The sequence below is a fragment of the Panthera uncia genome, assembly GCF_023721935.1.
Source record: "Panthera uncia isolate 11264 chromosome C1 unlocalized genomic scaffold, Puncia_PCG_1.0 HiC_scaffold_4, whole genome shotgun sequence".
Lineage (NCBI taxonomy): Eukaryota > Metazoa > Chordata > Mammalia > Carnivora > Felidae > Panthera > Panthera uncia.
Window position 1 is genome coordinate 2525723 of NW_026057585.1, and position 18312 is coordinate 2544034.

An 18312-nucleotide genomic window follows, 5' to 3' on the forward strand; every position below is an offset into this window, starting at 1 on the left:
CCCCCCCCCCCCCCCCCCCCCCCCCCCCCCCCCCCCCCCCCATATCTATTGTCCTTTAAAACGCAAAAAGAGCGATGGCTTGAGCCAAGGCGGCCTCGGCGGGCGCTGTTGCGTTTCCATTTAGAAAACTAACACACAAAAAAACAACACAAGCAAGGCCGGAGTCCCACCGCCACCTGAAAGCCTTCTCAGCACTCGACTACCAGGCCTGGTCGCTGTGTGTCTGCTCCCAGTCACCTTGGAGAGCAGGCCACACCCTTGACTGTGCCCCAGGACAAAACTCAAAAAAAATTATAGGAATACCAAAGTAGCCAGTATCCAAGAAGGTACACTGTGACAATGTCTGCCAGGCATGCAAGAGGCAGAAAAACAAAACCCAAAGGAGGAGAATAAGCAATTGAAACTGAACGAGAGCTAACAAGATGTTAAAACTAGCAGAGAAGACTTTAAAATAGATACTATGTGTTACATATGCCCAAAGAGTTAAGTTGGAAATGTGGAACATACACAAATGACCAGTATCAAAGTTAAAGGAGGAAACTATAACATCTGAGTTAATAAATTCACCAGATGGAATTAAGAGATTAGACATTGTGTAAAAAAATATTAGGGAACATAAAGCCATGAACAATGGAAATATCCAAAGTGAAACGCAAAGAAAAAAAACCCTTTTTTTTAAAGTCTTTTTTTTTTTCCTTAACGTTTGTTTATTATTGAGAGACAGAGACAGAGCATGAGCATGGGAGGGGCAGAGAGAGGAGGAGACACAGGATCCGAAGCAGGCTCCAGGCTCAGCTGTCAGCACAGAGCCAGACGCAGGGCTGGACCTCACAAACCGCCATAGCGTGACTTAGAGCCCAAGTCGGACGCTCAACCTACTCAGGCACCCAGGCGCTCCCAAAAAGCTTTTAACTTAACATAGCATCAGTGAATAGTAGGGCAACTTTAAAAGGCCTAATATATGAGTGATTGGAATCCCTGAAAAGACTGCAGGAGAAAATTTTTTGAAGTAAAAATGTTTGAAAAAGCAATAAGAGAAAATTTTCCAGTCATAATGAAAATTATTTTTTTAATTTAATTTTCTTTATGTTTTATTTCTTTTTGAGAGAGAGAGAGAAAGAGTGTGAGTGGGGGAGCGGCAGAGAGAGAGGGAGACACAGAATCCGAAGCAGGCTCCAGGCTCTGAGCTGTCAGCACAGAGCCTGATGCGGGGCTGGAACCCACGGACGCGAGATTATGACCGGAGCCCAAGTCAGAGGCTTAACTGAGCCATGTAGGCGCCCCTCAGTCATAATGAAAATTATAAGCTCACCCACCCAAGGAGCCAAATGGATACAATGAAAGAACACAAGGACTATTTAAAAACTCACACCAAGTTACATCATAACTAAATTGCTCAAATCCATGGGGGGGTGGGGGTGGGGGTGGGGGGGGTTGGTACCTTTAAAGCAGCCAGAGGAAAAAAGACATGGTACTATGGAAATTCGTTAAGGGAAACCTCACTGAAATGTAGTGGGGAGGTTCAAGGCGGGGGGGAGGGTGGGGTGGGGGTGGGAGGGGGCTCTCATACCTTACCATTTGCTCTCAGTTCCAAATCCAACTGTAAAAGGTGGACCTTGCAGGAGGACACTACTTTTGCTACCCTGCAGAAAAATGAGAGGCTTTTCTCCGGGCAACAGCCCAGCCAATGAGACAGTCACAACTCAGCCAATGGGAAGCCCCTATACTTAAAACTCCTAGTTTGAGCCAAAGTAGTTTTTATTTATAATAGTCTTCCCAACTTCCCGCTTTCCTGTATAAAACAGCATACCTCTCTTTTGTTCTGTGCACTTGTCTATGGGTTTGCTTTAGCTTGCTTGTCTGGGATTGTAATTCTCTGCTATTCCTGAACAAACTGATCTTTTGCTGGTAAAACAACTGGCAATTTTGTTTTAAGGTTAAGATACATACAGAAAAAAATAAAGATGATGTCAGACTTCTCATCAGAACCAGCACAAATGATAAGACAGTTGAGGGCATTCTGGCGCGGAGTTGGGCGGCGGCGGGCACAGCTAGCGGGTCGGGCGCGGAGAGGGGGTGCAGCTCGGTTCCCCACCCCTCACCCCTCACCCTCCCCCTCAGGCGCGAGCCCCACCCCTCCGCCGGCCAGGCCGACCTGGCTGAACTATCCCCTGCAGCGCGAGCCCGGGGCGGCTCCGGGCGCCCCCCAGCAGACCTCCCCCCATCATGGGCAGCCAGAGCTCCAAGGCTCCCCGGGGCGACGTGACCCCCTCGGAGGCAGCAGGCGCTTCCCCTGCTAAGGCCAACAGATGGAGAATGACCACGTGAAAAGCAATGGAGACTTCTTCCCCAAGAGTGAAGGGGAATCGCCCCCCATGAACGGAACAGAGGAGGCAGCCGGGGCCACTGGCGATGCCATCGAGCCAGCATCCCCTAGCCAGGGCGGTGAGGTCAAGGCGGATGTCCCCGCCAAGGAGACCCCCGAGAAGAAGAAGAAATTTTCTTTCAAGAAGGCTTTCAAATTGAGTGGTCTGTCCTTCAAGAATAATCGGAAGGAGGGTAGGGGTGATTCTTCTGCCTCCTCACCCACAGAGGAAGAGCAGGAGCAGGGGGAGATCGGTGCCTGCGGGGAGGAAGGCACAGCCCAGGAAGGGAAGGCTGTTGCCGCCCCCGAGGGCCAGGAGCCCCAGGCCAAGGGGGCAGAGGCTAGTGCTGCCTCCAAGGGAGGAGACACCAAAGAAGAGGCAGGGGCCCAGGCTGCAGGGCCATCCACTGCCTCTTGGCAGGAGAGTGGCCCTACACCCGCCAGCGAGCAGAATGAGTAGCTGGGTGGGGGCAGGTGGGTGATCTCTAAGCTGCAAAAACTGTGCTGTCCTTGTAAGGTCACTGCCTGGACCAGGTCCCCTGACTGCCTTCCTGTGCCCAGAAAGGAAGGGGCTGTTGCCCCCTCCCAGCCACATTCCCTCTCCTTTTCCCTCCTGTGGATTCTCCCATCATCCATTTGGCCTTCCTCTTAAGGCCAGTTGAAGGTGGTCCCTTGCAGTTTCCCAAGTTAGGTTAGTGATGTGAAATGCTCCTGCTCCTGGCCTTACCTGTCCTGTCCCCACCCCTGCAGAAGGCAATTGCTGGTTTTCTTCCCCAATTCTTTTCCAAGTAGAAAAGACATTTTCCCTATTCCCCAAATCCCTGAGCCGGATGTGGGGTGCCTACACCCTCAAACCCTGAGTGTCCAGCCTCCCCCTCCCCCCCCACCCCTGTTGAGTTTTTAGTCTCTTTTTCTGTGCCTAGTGGCACCTGGGCTGGGGAGGACACTGCCCCTGTCTAGGTTTTTATAAATGTCTTACTCAAATTCAAACCTCCAGCTTGTGAATCGACTGTGTCTCTTTTTTGACTTGGTAAGCAAGTATTAGGCTGGGGGGGGGGAGGTCTGTAATGTAAAACAACTTCTTGTTGTCTTTTTTCCCCCCTCCCATTGTTGTAAATAACTTTTAATGGCCAAACCCTAGATTTGTACTTTTTTTTTCTAACTGTTAAAAACATTCTCTTCCACCTGGTTTTACTGTAACATTTGGAAAAGGAATAAATGTCCCTTTAGAAAAAAAAAAAAAAAAGACAGTTGAGCAACATCTTTAAAGGATGGGGGAGGAATTCAACGGTGGAATTCTTTGCCTCCTCCCCCCCCCCCAAAGTCTTTCAAAAATGAAAGTGAATAATGACATTTACAGACATACAAATGCTGAAAGACTTCATCACCAACAGATTCACATTGCAAGAAATGTTTAAAAAGTCCTCTGGGAAGGACACTGATACTAGATGGGAATCTGTATGTACCCAAGGAGATAAAGAACAACAGAAAGGATATTTCCATGGGAAAATATAGGATTTTTTTATTATTACTTAAATCCCTAATACCAAGAGACAGATTAAACAAAGGTAATGACAATGGATTGTGAGGTTTATAACACACGCAAAGTAAAATGCATGACAAAACTAGCATAAAGGCTGGCAGAGGAGAAATGTGAAGAGATATGAGATCACTTAAAGGCAACTGTGGTAAGTTACAGATGTATATGCTATGAAGCCCAAAGCAGTAGCTGAAATAACAAAAGAGAGAGTTATAGCTAATAAACCATCAAAGGAGAAAAAGTGGAATCCTATAGAAACCATGTAAAGACTAAAGACTATGATAGAACAATTGCATTCTACCATGTAGATGTGTATACAAGTATTGACTGGATATGACGGCAGTATTATTTATAATAGTAAAAGCATAAAACCAAATTAATTTCAAAACTATATGGAAAGGCTTAAATAAATATTAGTACAAGCAAAGAAACCTCGTTGTTGAAACGAACTCAGGGTAACGATGTTTACTCTTGAGGATTCCTGGTGACCTCTTTTCCTCCCGAGGTCTTTGAGGATCCGTGATGATCTTGACTTAGGTCCTTCTGTTGTGCACAAGACGAATAAGGACAGGAGGGTAATGGAGGAGTTTCTCTGCCTTTAGGGGAGGGGATGGACAAGATAGAAAGAAAGGACTTTCACGATCTAAAACAAAAAAAAACAAAAAAACAATGGGTGCGTCCCTGGGTGGGCTCGAACCACCAACCTTTCGGTTAACAGCCGAACGCGCTAACCGATTGCGCCACAGAGACCCGCGGAAGCACACGTTTTCATAGAACAGAGAGCAAGCACTCACGCAACGCTAGGGGGAGCCACCCGCCTTTTCCGGACAGCACTGCAGGCTCCAAAGCCTCGGAAAATCAGAGAAGAGTTGGGATGCAGTGTTCGTCCCGTTTGAAACCCGTGCGTTGGGCGATTCCAAAGGCAGAAGGACAGCCAGCTGAACAGCCTCACCCACACCTTGTTCCACACTCGCGTCAGATACCAGAGCCCCCCAGAGACGCCCAGGGCTGCGACTCCCCGAGCCTGATGCAAGAGGTGCCCAAGAGAAGCTGAACGCCTGGTGGGTTCTCGTGATGGCTCCTCGGGTTGTGCCGTCTTCACCCGCCCATCTGTGCTGATGGCGCTCGGCTCAGCCGCGATCGGTGGGGTGGGAGCCGGAGTGAGAGGTGGGGGCATCAAAAGGAGAAACGTATAGAGGAGGGAAAGAAGCGGGGGAGGCATGGACACCGCAAAGATACCCCGCAGAGGCCTGTGCAGACGCACGGGCTGGGCTGGATGCAGGGGAGATGATAAATGAATTCGAATGGGGAGGGGGAAAACGAAGGCAAGACACGAGGGAACAGCACGAGTACCTGCAGTTATCCAACAACAAAGCAGCACAGTAACTGGAATGAATTTCATCCCATTTGTCAGAGCAAGAACTGAGTTCATCGCCGGCAGTGTGGCGCGCCGTGATCGTATAGTGGTTAGTACTCTGCGTTGTGGCCGCAGCAACCTCGGTTCGAATCCGAGTCACGGCAAGGCTTTCCATTTTACTTTGTGTTTGAAACCACACGGGCCGCTCTCCTTACCTGCACGCAAAGAGCCACACTTTTCGCAGGCCACCACCAAGTGCAATACGGTCAGGAGGAAGGAAAAAACAAACAATAGTGCACTAAGCTCTATGCAGCGCTGTCCCAGGGAAACCCTGGACGCGCTCCACATCTTCCAATTTAACAGAAAATATCTAAAGATGAAGTGGAAGCTCTCAATGATCCCTGTATGTAGCTTCCACTAAGGAAATGGTCTAGTCTTATGGAGGGTTGTTTTTTCTTTTTTCTTTTCTTTTCTTTTTTTTCTTTTTTTTTGGTTTGTTTTGTTTTGGTGGAACTATTTCAAACATTAGTGAGACTGCTGTACACAAACAGAACATATTTTAAAGAGTTTGCCATACACTCCAAACTGGTCGTGGTCTACGTTGTAGTCTCTAACGTTGGATAGTCAATTTTATCCTAAAAAGGAAATTAGTAATGTGTATTCACGGAACAAAATGCCCAAATCATTAATGGACAGCTATTTAAATATTGAAATGTTTAATCACACCAGGATCGAGACAAATTTTCTCTCATCCAAGCATGGCCCTTTGATACACTTTCCAGGTAATGCCTATCCATCCTTGCTATTTTAGGGATGTCTACCCCCACAGATTAGGCTTGTCCTTTCTTCAAATTCACATGAATGAATATACACTTTTTCTAACTAACCATTATCAAGCAACATCATGTTTTTTATATGTGTTATTGCATCTGTCACACTTTCATTCTGGTGTTAATGATAATGGTGTAATGATAAGTATACCAGCGTAAAACTAAAGACCAATGACAGATGCTTAAGTAATTTCAATATACCGTACTTGGGGAAAGGCTGGTAAAAATGTCATTCTACTAGTAATTTGTGGATATGTGAATACATGTCCGTTAAAGGAAAGGGAGTCATGGACAAAAACAAATCTGCAAGAAAAACAAGACCACCATTCTTCTTTCCTGGAGGTGCTAGAATGGAGGAGTGGGGAGGACGGTGAGGCATGTTGGGGGAAAGTGGGATTTTTTATTGCCACTGGAGAGTGCGTCCTTCTCAATCATTCCTCCGCTCTCCAAGGCCCCGCGAGAGCTGCACGCGCCGACGGAAGCGACGCCGAGAAGTGGCCCGGGGCGCAGAGTCCGGGCTTCTGTTGGACCGCTTGCCAAGGTGTCTCTTCTGGGTAAGAGCGACCCCCACAGGATATTCCTGCTCTTCCCTGGGGTGCGGTGGGAGAGACGCTGACTTGGCCAGCTCCGGGCGCCGCAGGCTCTGGCAGCTCAAGGAGAAGCAAGGATTACGGGCTCGAGCCGGGCCCCTCGACGGGCTGGGCCCTGAGAACCAGCGCGGGAACCGGTTGCTTCCGACCGCAGTTCCTCTCTCCTCCCGTTGTTACAAAAGGTTGCTCCGCAAGCATGGGAGAGGCGACGGGTCCTTTCCGCGGGTTTGGGGGTGCGGGTAGGGGTGGGGATGGGGGGGGCGGCGGGAGACGGCGGGGAGAGGACGGGGAGGACGGAGAGGGCGGCTTCCTGTCCCCAAGGACACAGCGGGAGTGGGAGAGAAGCAGCGGGCAGGAGAAGCCGGGTGAGAGGCGAGGAACCATGGCCAGCCGGGGCAGGAAGACAAAGGGCGCGCTGGCCCCGGGAGCCTTCCTGCGAAGACAGGTTTCTGGCCTCCTTGCTCCTGGAAGGGGTGCCTCCTTCCGACTTGATTCCAAAGGAAATGTGGCGCTGGAGCGGAGGCCCTCCGGTGACGTCCCGCGTGCTTTCCCACCAGCGGACGCCGTGTGGACTTTGTCCTGCTGGCCTGCGAGGAGCTCCCAGCCTGGTGCTGAGCTCGCTGGGCCAGATCCTGGCGCCGGAGCTCCCGCAGACAGGGCGGGCTGCAGGGAAAGAGCAGGTGTAGCTCTGGCACCTTTTGGACAGACAGGGGGTGTGGTGCAAGAAGCAGTTACAAGCATGCACTTCCGTCGTGAAAGAGGAGATCCAGGAAGACGAAGGTGCAGACCCGATTTCCCAAGCAGGGCTGAAAGCGACGCCAGGAGGGAGAATCGCGCCTGACCCACCCAACCTCGGTGTTCCCGCACAGACACCAGCATCAAAGAGGCCTTGGGCTCCTGGGGCTTAGAGCCTTGAACCTGGCCCGCAAGGGCACCTTATGACGTGGGCGTGCGGTAGCTGTAAATGCTTGTCGTTAAGGTCTGGAGTAGGAGAGATACGGAATTGGTAGAGTTGTCAATCCTGGGGGATGTTGGATCCACCCCGGGACCTTCTGCAATTGGTGCTGGATAGATTGTGGGTCAGGTCCCTGCCCAGGAGGAGTGAGGAAGGGGAATGTGTGAAGGAGGTAAGTGTTCAAATATGACAAGTGTAAGTGTGTGTGTGTGTGTGTGTGTGTGTGTGTGCGTGTGTGCGTGTGTGCGCGCGCGCGCGCATGATAGGCTCTCGGGGCTTTTTTAAATGCCATCTAAAATATATAAAATCAGGGTGCTTGGGTGGCTCAATCGGTTGGGCGTCTCACTTCTGCTCAGGTAATGATCTCACAGTTCCGGAGTTCGAACCCAGGGTAGGGCTCTGCACTGACAGCTCAGAGCCTGCAACCTGCTTGGAATTCCCACTCTCTCTGCCTCTCCCCTGCTGGCACCCTGTCTCTCTCTCTCAAAAAAAAACTATTTAATAAAAAAATAGAATAGAATGCCATCTAAAGGAAGCCAAATATTATGGGAGAATCACTCACTGGAGATAGCCTTGGGAAGACTGTAATTCAGAAAATACCTGTGCAGGTTATCTATGCCGACTTTCACTAGATCCAGTAAACAGCTCTTGCAACCAGGGGCAAACTGCGTTGTAGAGATTTCCAAAAGAGTCATTTTCACTCAGCACTTGACAGGTTTGAAGGATAATTTCTGAATCTTCCTGTGAACATGGAGTATTGCTAACACCATCATCCCAAGTCCCTAATAGATTCTCTTAAGAGCATTTTAGAAGTATTTTTTATTCCTTGTCATTGATAGCTCCTAAGACTATTTTGATTTTGAGAAGAACATATCACAGATTTTTAAATTGTGACTAAAATTCTAGAGCTCATAGAGAATTTGGGAGAATATATTCACAATATTTGGTACAAAGATTTCTTATAGAACATAAAAAGGCATAAATATAAACAAAAAATAAAGCTAAAAAATTTTCACCCAAATTAAACACTTATACTCATGAGAAATCACCATATGAAAGTCAAGTCACAAATTGAGAAAATATATTAGCCACATTATTACTTTAAAATGTCTCAGGGGTGCCTGGGTGGCTCAGTCTGTTAAGCCTTTCAAATTCTAGATTTCAGCTTGGGTCGCGATCTCATGCTTCATGAGATCAAATCCCACATAGGACTCTCAGCTCAGAGCCTGCTTGGGATTCTTTCCCTCTCTGCCCCTCCCCTTCTGTCCCTATAAATAAACAAACAAATAAATAAAATGTCTCAATTATTTTTATAAATCAGTGGTAAAAAACTAAACCAAATAAAAATAGGTAAAATATTTGAATAGTCTTTCCTCAGAAAGTAAGATATCTTAATGACCAAAAGTTATCAGAAATATTCCGGATATTTTTACTCCTTTGGGAAATACAATTAAAATATAAGGAGATATAACATTCTACACCCTCCAGCATGGCTGTATTTAAAATAATTAATACACCAAATGCTGATAAGAATGTAGAGCGATTGCAACTGTAGTTGCTGGTTCAAAATCATTCTAGAGGACTATTGGCAATCTCTTTTTTTTTTAATTTTTTTATTTTGGAGAGAGAGAGAGAGATACAGAGTATGAGTGGGGCAAGGGCAGAGAGAGACACAGAATCTGAGGCAGGCTGAGCTGTCTCAGCACAGAGCCTGACCTAAGGCTGGAACTTGCAAACCATGAGATCATGACCTGAGCCAAAATCAGAGGCTTAACTGACTGAGCCACCCAGGAGCCCCAGTGATTTCTAATAAAGTTAAACTCCATGACCCAGCAACTGCAGTGCTTCTATGAGTGTACAAGTACACAGAAAGTCCGGCACAGACTATGCATCAAAACACTAAGAATATTCATCAATAGCACTAATTAATACTAAATAACACCAAAGTTACTCCAATAATATCCAAATCAAGAAGTGACGTACATAACGGTATGGACATATTTAATGAACATAATGTTGCATGAAAAAAAGACAAATGCAAAAAAATACGCATTTATTTGTTTGAATTTCAAGAACAAGCAATTGTAACCTATAGGAAATAGACCTCCAAGTGATAATTAACTAAGTGAGATAGGGTCTGAATTGCCTGGAAAGGGGATCAGTGTACACTTTTGGGATCATGGCAATTTTTCGTAACTTGATTTGGGTGATGATTTCATTTGCCCACATTCAACAAAGTGTACACTAAAGATTTGTGATTTTTACTCTATGTGAACTATAGTTCAGTAATTTACTATTCCCATAAAAACTAGTAATGAATGGCAGATGAAGACAAGCTGAGGTAGACCAGGACCGCTTGTTGGCATTTTATTAAACTCGAAAACTCGTTCTCGTTTAGTGTAAGCCCCTCCCCACCCCCTCCGCCACACACACACAGATATTTGAAATATCTTTACCAGAAAAAAAGGGTATGACCGCACTATTTCGTTAGTGGAGGCTACAGGCAAGCCTCCCTGAAGGCGGTATTTCACCTTTGGGATGTTTTCTGCTGGGTAGTGAGACGAGGAAACTCCCAAAGTTTCGCTTTGGCTGGCGGCCTGCCAGTTCGTGCACCGTGGCATTTACTCCTCTTGTGGCCGCGTGGCTCTGTGGGGTCAGCCCTGTACTCTGCACCCAAGTATGCTGTGCTCCAACTGCTGCTAACTCTGGCGCTGGGATGACGAGCAACCCAAAAAGATGGGTCAGACACTACTTTGCCGTTACCGGGTTTGAACTTGCAGCCACAAACGCCCTAACCACTGCACAGTGACCATGCACCACAGGCCTGCGGGCCGCCACTGCCAGATACCTACAGTTTGTTCTTACGTAAACATATTCACACTTCCTTTGCCCTTTTATTCTTGGACACCTACAGATGTTCGTGCTGTCCTCTTTCACGCTCTTCTCCGTTTCTCCCTCCCCATTCTGTTCCACAAAACAATTTTCCCATCTCCCGTCCGGGCAGGTCTCTTCCGTCTCGTCCATACTTCTCCTTTCCACGTTTCGTGTTTTCCCCTGATCTCCTTCCCACCTCCTCCTGGTCCCGCCCCCCATAACCTTCCCTTTAATTTTCTGGTTCCCGCCACAGCAACGAACAGTCCGGCTGGCTGCCCTTCTGCCTTCGGAATCGCCCAAGGCAAGGGTTTCAAACGCGAGTAACTAGCCCCGTCGACTCGTCCTCCCGGGTTTTCGAGGCTTTGGAACCTGCACAGTGGTCCTGCCGAGGTGGGTGGTTCTCCCCGCGTGGAGTGCATGCTCATTCTTTATTGGGATGAAAAGTCAGACTTGAGCGGGTCTCTGTGGCGCAATCGGTTAGCGCGTTCGGCTGTTAACCGAAAGGTTGGTGGTTCGAGCCCACCCAGGGACGTAATGTTTGGGCTTGAAAAGCCTTTGTCCTGTGATCTCCTTCCCTTCAAGAAGGAGAAGACGTCACTTATATTACCATTCTACGTCTGGTGCACTTCGGGGTCCTGTGCACCTCGGGATCCTTTATTGCACCGTCTAGATCCTTTATGCGAAGGTCATCCCAGATCCTGGGAAGAGCTATTTAAAGCATATGTATGAAAAAGCAAGAACAAGCAGAGCTGTCCTCTGCCTCACTTTCCATAGAAGTTTCTTCTATCGTTTGTACTAGTGTTTAACACTCTGTGTGCTTTTGAAATTAATTTGGTTCTGTATTTTTAACATTACAAATAATGCTGTAGTCTTCATTTCTGTCGACATATCTTTGACCGCTTGTACAGGTATTTCCATAGAGTCCTGGAAAAGCAATTACTCTACCACAGTTTTTACATGATTCCATTTTCTCTCCTTTGTGGTCTTGTTATAAATCTTTTTTTGTTATTTCAGCGACTGCTTTGGGCTTCATAGCATATACATGTGTAATTTACCAGTCTCCCTCCAGTTGATCCCATGCCTCTTCCCATTTCTCCCCTACCCACCTTTATGCTATTTTTGCCATGCTTTTTACTTTACATATGTTATAAAATCCACAATCCATTGTTATACTTTTGCTGAAACTGTCATGTTTTTTTTTTTTTTAATTCTTTTAATGTTTATTTTTGAGAGAGAGAGAAAGAGAGTGTGAGCAGGGGAGGGGCAGAGAGAGAGGGAGACAAAGAATCTGAAGCAGGCACCAGGCTCTGAGCTGTCAGAGGCAGGTCTCAAATTCACAAGCAGTGAGATCATGTCCTGAGCTGAAGTCAAGCCCTTAACTGACTGAGCCACCCAGCGGTCCCTTAAACTGTCATGTTTTTAAACAGATTTAAATAATAACAAATCTTATAAAATTTCCCATACAGATATAATTTCTGTTTTCTGTTGTCCTTCATCCCTTCGGTACTCCAGATTTCCATGTGGTATCAATGTCCTTCTTCCTGGAGGAGTCCTCCTGGTGATGTAGTCTTTTAGCATTTTTATGTCTATAAATGTCATTATTCACCTTCATTTTTTTTTTTTTAATTTTTTTTTTCAACGTTTTTTATTTTTTATTTTTGGGACAGAGAGAGACAGAGCATGAACGGGGGAGGGGCAGAGAGAGAGGGAGACACAGAATCGGAAACAGGCTCCAGGCTCCGAGCCATCAGCCCAGAGCCTGACGCGGGGCTCGAACTCACGGACCGTGAGATCGTGACCTGGCTGAAGTCGGACGCTTAACCGACTGCGCCACCCAGGCGCCCCTATTCACCTTCATTTTTGAAAGAACTTGATGGCGGGCAGGCATAGAATTCCACATTCCATTAGGGGGAAACCCTAGTCCTTTAAAGATGTTTTCTGGGGGCACCTGGGTGGCTCAGTCCATTAAGCATCTGACTTGGGCTCAGGTTATGATCTCACTGCTTTTGGATTTGAGCCCCAAGAGCTCTGTGCTGACAGCTCGGAGCCTGGAGCTTGCTTTGGATTCTGTGTCGCCCTCTCTCTGCCCCCTCTCCACTCGTTCTCTGACTCAAAAATATAAACCTTAAAGATGTTTTCTACATTCTCACTCACGCTGGTTCTGATAAGAGCTCTGACCTTTATTTTTGTTTCCGTATGGACCATGTCTTTTTCTTCTGGCTGCTTTGGAGATTTAATCTTTTTCAGTGGATTTGAGCAATTTAATTATGATGTGGTTTTATGTGGTTTTCTTCATGTTTCTTGTGCTCAGGGTTCATTTGACTCCCTGGATCTTTTCAGGAACTCCCATTATTCATGTTTTAGGACTTTTAAAGTTGCCCTACTATTCATTGATGCTATGTTCATTAAAAAAAAAATTGTTTCTGGGGTGCCTGGGTGGCTCAGTTGGTTGAGTGGCTGACTTCGGCTCAGGTCATGATCTCTCAGTCCGTGAGTTTGAGCCCCGCGTCGGGCTGTGTGCTGACAGCTCAGAGCCTGGAGCCTGTTTCAGATTCTGTGTCTTCCTCTTTCTCACCCTCCCCCGTTCATGCTCTGTCTCTCTCTGTCTCAAAAATAAATAAACGTTAAAAAAAAATTTAAAAAATTTGTTTTTACCCTGAGTTTCATTTTGCATATCTTCAAATGTTCATATCTTTATGTTCCTAATCTTTTTTTCTGCAGTGTCTAGTCTGATAATTCCATTTGGTGAATTTATTATTTCAGGTGTAGATTTATTTAGTTTCTATCTCTAAGGTTTCATTCTGGCCATTTGTATATGTTCCACATTTCTACTTAACTCTTTGGACATATATAAGTGATAATAACTGTCCTAAAGTCGTCTCTGATCATTTTAACATCGTGTAAATTCTGGTTCAGTTTCAATTGACTGATTATTCTCTTTACGGGTCACGTTTTTACATGCCTGGCATTGTTTGATTGGATCCCAGACATTGTCAAAGTTTACCTTCTTGGGTACTGGCTATTTTGGTGTTTCTATACATATTCTTGATTGTTATTCTGGGGTATAGTTAAGTGACTTATAAACTGATCCTGTTGGATCTTGCTTTTAGGATTTTTTAGGTGGTTCAGGAACAGTGTTCATTCTAGGACTATTTCTTACTACTGAAGCAGAACAAATTATGCATAGTTCCAGTCTACCTAGTGGGAACAGGCACTCTTTCCTGCCCTATGGGAATGCCAGGCCCTGTTCCATAATCTTTTCATATGTTTCTTCCCATGACCTCAGATAGTTTCTTCACAAGCATGAGCTCACTGATCAGGGACTGAGCTCATGATCCACAGAGTCCTGGAGATGGAATTCCTGGCTTCTCTCTCTGCCCAGCTGTTTCCTCACTGGTATTGTGTCCTATGAACTCTGGCTGTTTCTCCTCAGACCTCAGCTTCATTTCCTCAATACAGTCTCTTTGTCTGCCTCCGATCCCTTCCTGTACCACATCTGGAAACGATTTTGCACCTGACAGTGTAAGCTGGGACAACCATAGGTCTCAGCTCTTTCTTTCCCATCTCTTGGGGGTTGCTATTCTTTGTTGCCTGATCTCCAGGATCTTGAAAACCATAATTTCATGTATATTATCTGTTCTTGTGTTTCTTTTATTTTCAAATGAGGCTAAATCTGGTTTCTGTTACTTCCCCTCTGCTAGAAGCCAAAGGCTTCTCTATATTTTCTTAGTTTGACTTTAGTAAGAGTTGCACCGATTTATGTTCTGATATATTTTTCAAACTCAGTGAGAGGGCCTTTTTCTTCATACTTTTGCCTGCACAACAAACTTTCTATATACCTGATTGTATAGAAGGGGAGTGGTGCCTTCCTGACTTAACTAAGAGAGGTACAACAGAAAGACATGTGGACGTTATCCAGAGATACACTGTTGCATATGTTCAGCAGCTAAACTTCCAAGATATTTAGAAAGTCTTCCAATAAACTGCATGCAGAGAAGAGTGACTAGAGTAACCTCTCTGATAATTTCCTGCCAAGCAGTTTATCCAGTAGGACAAAAAACTGACTGTTCCCAGACATATGATCCTCCTCCCCTTTCTTTATAAATTGTATTTTTGCCTTTATTTGGATGCAAACAATCTAATAACTGTTTCCCCTCCTGTAGAAGGGTGAATTAGCATGTGGGCGACTAACTCCACATTTTTCCTTGTCAGTGTTTGGTTGTTTCTGCAAAAATTATCCCATTTATACAACTCATCAGAGCCAATAGAATTTGGTACCTGACAATGCATCTGTGTAGACAAGGATCTTTCAGCCCATATTCCATTGGTCCTTCTGTTGAATCTCATCAGTAAAAATGAAAGTTTTGGCTTTTACACACTCAGTCAGGTCCTTGGATTTAATGTCTATTTATCTGTCTACCTAACTATCTTATTTGTACATGGTTGATGTTCCCTTCCATCAGTAACATCAGTGTGGATGGTTTGGGTTTTTTATTTTGTTTTTTTGTTTTTTTGTTTTTTGTTTTAAGTAGGCTCCATGCCCAGTGTGGGGCTTGAACTCACAACCCTGAGATTAAGAGTCACTTGATTTACAAACTGAGCCAGCCAGGTGCCCATGGTTTGGGTTTTCATATCGTGAAATGAACTTCTTATGATAAACGTGTTTGTTATTTGACAGAGATCCATCTCTGCTAGGTGACAGATGACAAATGTGGCCAATATGACTTCCCCCAAGGCAGTTACCTATCTATGTGCCATTGACATGTCCACATTAATCTTGGGTATTTTACTGATTTATAACACAACTAAATTTTCTAGGATTTCATTCTTTCTGCAGCCAGACCTAAAATCAGCCATTTCTCAAAATCCCTGGGTCATTACAGGGGTAACGATTTTTATTTTTATTTTTTATTTTTTTTATTTATTGTTTTTTACATTTTTTTAAACGTTTATTTATTTTTGGGAGACAGAGAGACAGAGGGCAAGCAGGGGAGGGACAGAGAGAGAGGGAGACACAGACTCCGAAGCAGGCTCCAGGCTCCCAGCTGTCAGCACAGAGCCCGACGTGGGGCATGAACCCACAAAGTGCAGGATCATGACCTGGGCCGAAGTCAGACGTTCAACCGATTGAGGCACCCAGGCGCCCCAATGATTTTTAGAACCCAAGATCTGAATGGCAGCTGTTCTCACTGATACTGTGGTGTCAATGCCTCTCAGCAATAAAGACAAGAGACCCTACAGATATCTCTGATTCCAAACCATTACCACACAGTTCTTTCTTCCTTTCCCATGACATATTTTTGCTTCTCTCACAGTGAGAACACTGATTCCCACAGTATCAGCATATTTGCTCATTTGTTGTCTTATAGTAAATTCAAAAGAGTTTCAGAATTGGTCCACAATATAATTCCCAACAAAAAAATTCAGTTTAAGTATGAGATTTCTTTAAAATCTCTACAAAGCACTCCATTAGCGGTGTATTGGTAAAACATAGAGTTTTCCTGTGATGAAAATCACCCACTTGAATCTAGACCACTTTAGATTGACAGGCAAAATTACACCTATTATTCAGCTACTATTATCTCTAGTACTCTAACCTAAAGAGAAGGTTCTACAAAGATAGGAGGGGTTGGGAGAGAGAGTTGTTGATCTTTCCCCATAGGAATAAAATGAAAGGGGAGGAGGAAGCAGGGCCTCAAGGCTCTAGATACCATGAGCTAGGGGGTTGGACAACTGTAGACCAAACACCTAATTGTGTGAATTTGTCAGAGTTCTGAAACCTTTCAAACTTCTTGTTGTGTGTAATTTTTGGCCACCCTTCACGCATTCACCAACATAAACATACATCGATTTCCATACCGTGGATACTAATAGCACTAAGTAACATAGTAGAGGTCCAATTCCTTTATCAGCAAAGTAGGGGTCAGAAGTGTTCGGAACCAGAATTCTGTGGTTCTTTAAGGAGTAATACAGCACATAGTCCTTACATCATATACCCCTCTAGTGGTCTGGGGCAGTACCCCATAATCAAACATATTTATATTCTTACTGTGAAATGAATGTATATTCTCACACAGTGGCCAACTGAAGTCTTCAAATAGCCTCATCAGCTCAGGAGGTAAACATGGGGCTCCTCTCTCTCCTCTCTCTATGCATCCTCATTCTCACCAATGTTTAAGTTTTTCTTCAAAATGTCTTTCATCCTGGGACTGCAAGCTGGTGCACCCACTCTGGAAAACAGTATGGAGGTTCCTCAAAAAACTAAAAATAGAACTACCCTACAACCCGGCAATTGCACTACTAGGCATTTATCCAAGGGATACAGGTGTGCTGTTTCAAAGGGACACGCGCACCCCCATGTTTATAGCAGCCAAAGTACGGAAAGAGCCCAAATGTCCATTGATGGATGAATGGATAAAGAAGATGTGGTATATACATATACAATGGAGTATTACTTGGCAATCAAAAAGAATGAAATCTTGCCATGTGCAACTACAAGGATGGAACTAGAGGGTATGTTGCTAAATGAAATTAGTCAGTCAGAGAAAGGCAAAAATCATATGACTTCACTTATATGAGGACTTTAAGAAACAAAACAGATGAACGTAAGGGAAGGGAAACAAAAATAATATAAAAACAGGGAGGGGGACATAAGAGATTCTTAAATATGGAAAACAAACAGGGTTGCTGGAGGGGTTGTGGGAGGGGGGATGGGCTAAGTGGGTAAGAGGTACTAAGGAATCTACTCTTGAAATCATTGTTGGGGCGCCTTGGTGGCTCAGTCAGTTAAGCGTCTGACTTCGGCTCAGGTCATGATCTCACAGCTTGTGGGTTCGAGCCCCACGTCAGGCTCTGTGCTGACAGCTCAGAGCCTGGGACCTGCTTCACATTCTGTGTCTCCCTCTCTCTCTCTCTGCCCCTCCCCCACTCACACTCTGTCTCTCTCTCTCAAAAAATAAATAAAACATTTTAAAAAATTAAAAAAAAAAGAAATCATTGTTGCTCTATATGCTAGCTAACTTGGATGTAAATTAAAAAAATAGAATAAAATAAAATGTCTTTCATGCATCTTTTACACTTAGTCATCCAGATAGTCCCTTATATCAGTCTCATCATTCATGTCTGCACTCTCCTAATTACTTTCTCTGATTCTAGCATCTCCACACTATCAAATGTCTTATCTTATTACCCAAAAGTTCTATTTTCATCATGTCCCCACTCTGTTTATGAAAACTTACTCTCCACCATCTGCTATACAAACTCGAAACTCCTCGCCCTGCCTTTGTAGTTCTTCTAACTTGTGACTTCTCTTTCTTATCCAATATTAATTCCCAGAACTCTCTTATACAAATCCTTCCCTAGAGTCAGGCTGGCCCCTTCCTGACCCCAATCCTGGACCAGGTACCCTCTACACAAGCACATGTCTTGGCCTGGTGTGCCCTCCAGATTTCCGCAAGGCACAGTTAACTAATCATTTTTCCTCAGTAATTCAGGACACTTGATAAGATCTTATGATAATTCAGGTTAAGGTGAGTGTAAAATCCTCGTAAACTAACAAACCTATTTGGTGAAGAAATTGTCAAGCACAGGAAAAAAGGATCTTAGAGTTGAAATGATTGAAAGAGGCAACTGGTGCAAGAATCTTTATATATACATATATATATTTTTTAATGATTATTTATTTTGAGAGAGACAGAGACACAGTGTGAGTGCGGGAGGGGCAAATAGAGGGAGACACAGAATCCCAAGCAGGCTGTCAGCACAGAGCTAGACACGGGGCTTGAACTCATAAACCACAAGA

At 45.1% G+C, this 18312-nt stretch overlaps 3 non-coding genes and 1 pseudogene across 3 annotated transcripts; 3 read left to right on the forward strand and 1 right to left on the reverse strand.

Annotated features, from left to right (window-relative positions):
• Positions 1-2155: 2155 nt before the first annotated feature.
• Positions 2156-4031, forward strand: LOC125912164 (MARCKS-related protein-like; annotated as a pseudogene).
• Positions 4032-4581: 550 nt separating this feature from the next.
• Positions 4582-4655, reverse strand: TRNAN-GUU (transfer RNA asparagine (anticodon GUU)). The gene has a single exon. It is a non-coding gene; the product is annotated as a tRNA-Asn (tRNA).
• Positions 4656-5354: 699 nt separating this feature from the next.
• TRNAH-GUG (transfer RNA histidin (anticodon GUG)) lies at positions 5355-5426 on the forward strand. The gene has a single exon. It is a non-coding gene; the product is annotated as a tRNA-His (tRNA).
• Positions 5427-10969: 5543 nt separating this feature from the next.
• TRNAN-GUU (transfer RNA asparagine (anticodon GUU)) lies at positions 10970-11043 on the forward strand. The gene has a single exon. It is a non-coding gene; the product is annotated as a tRNA-Asn (tRNA).
• Positions 11044-18312: the final 7269 nt, after the last annotated feature.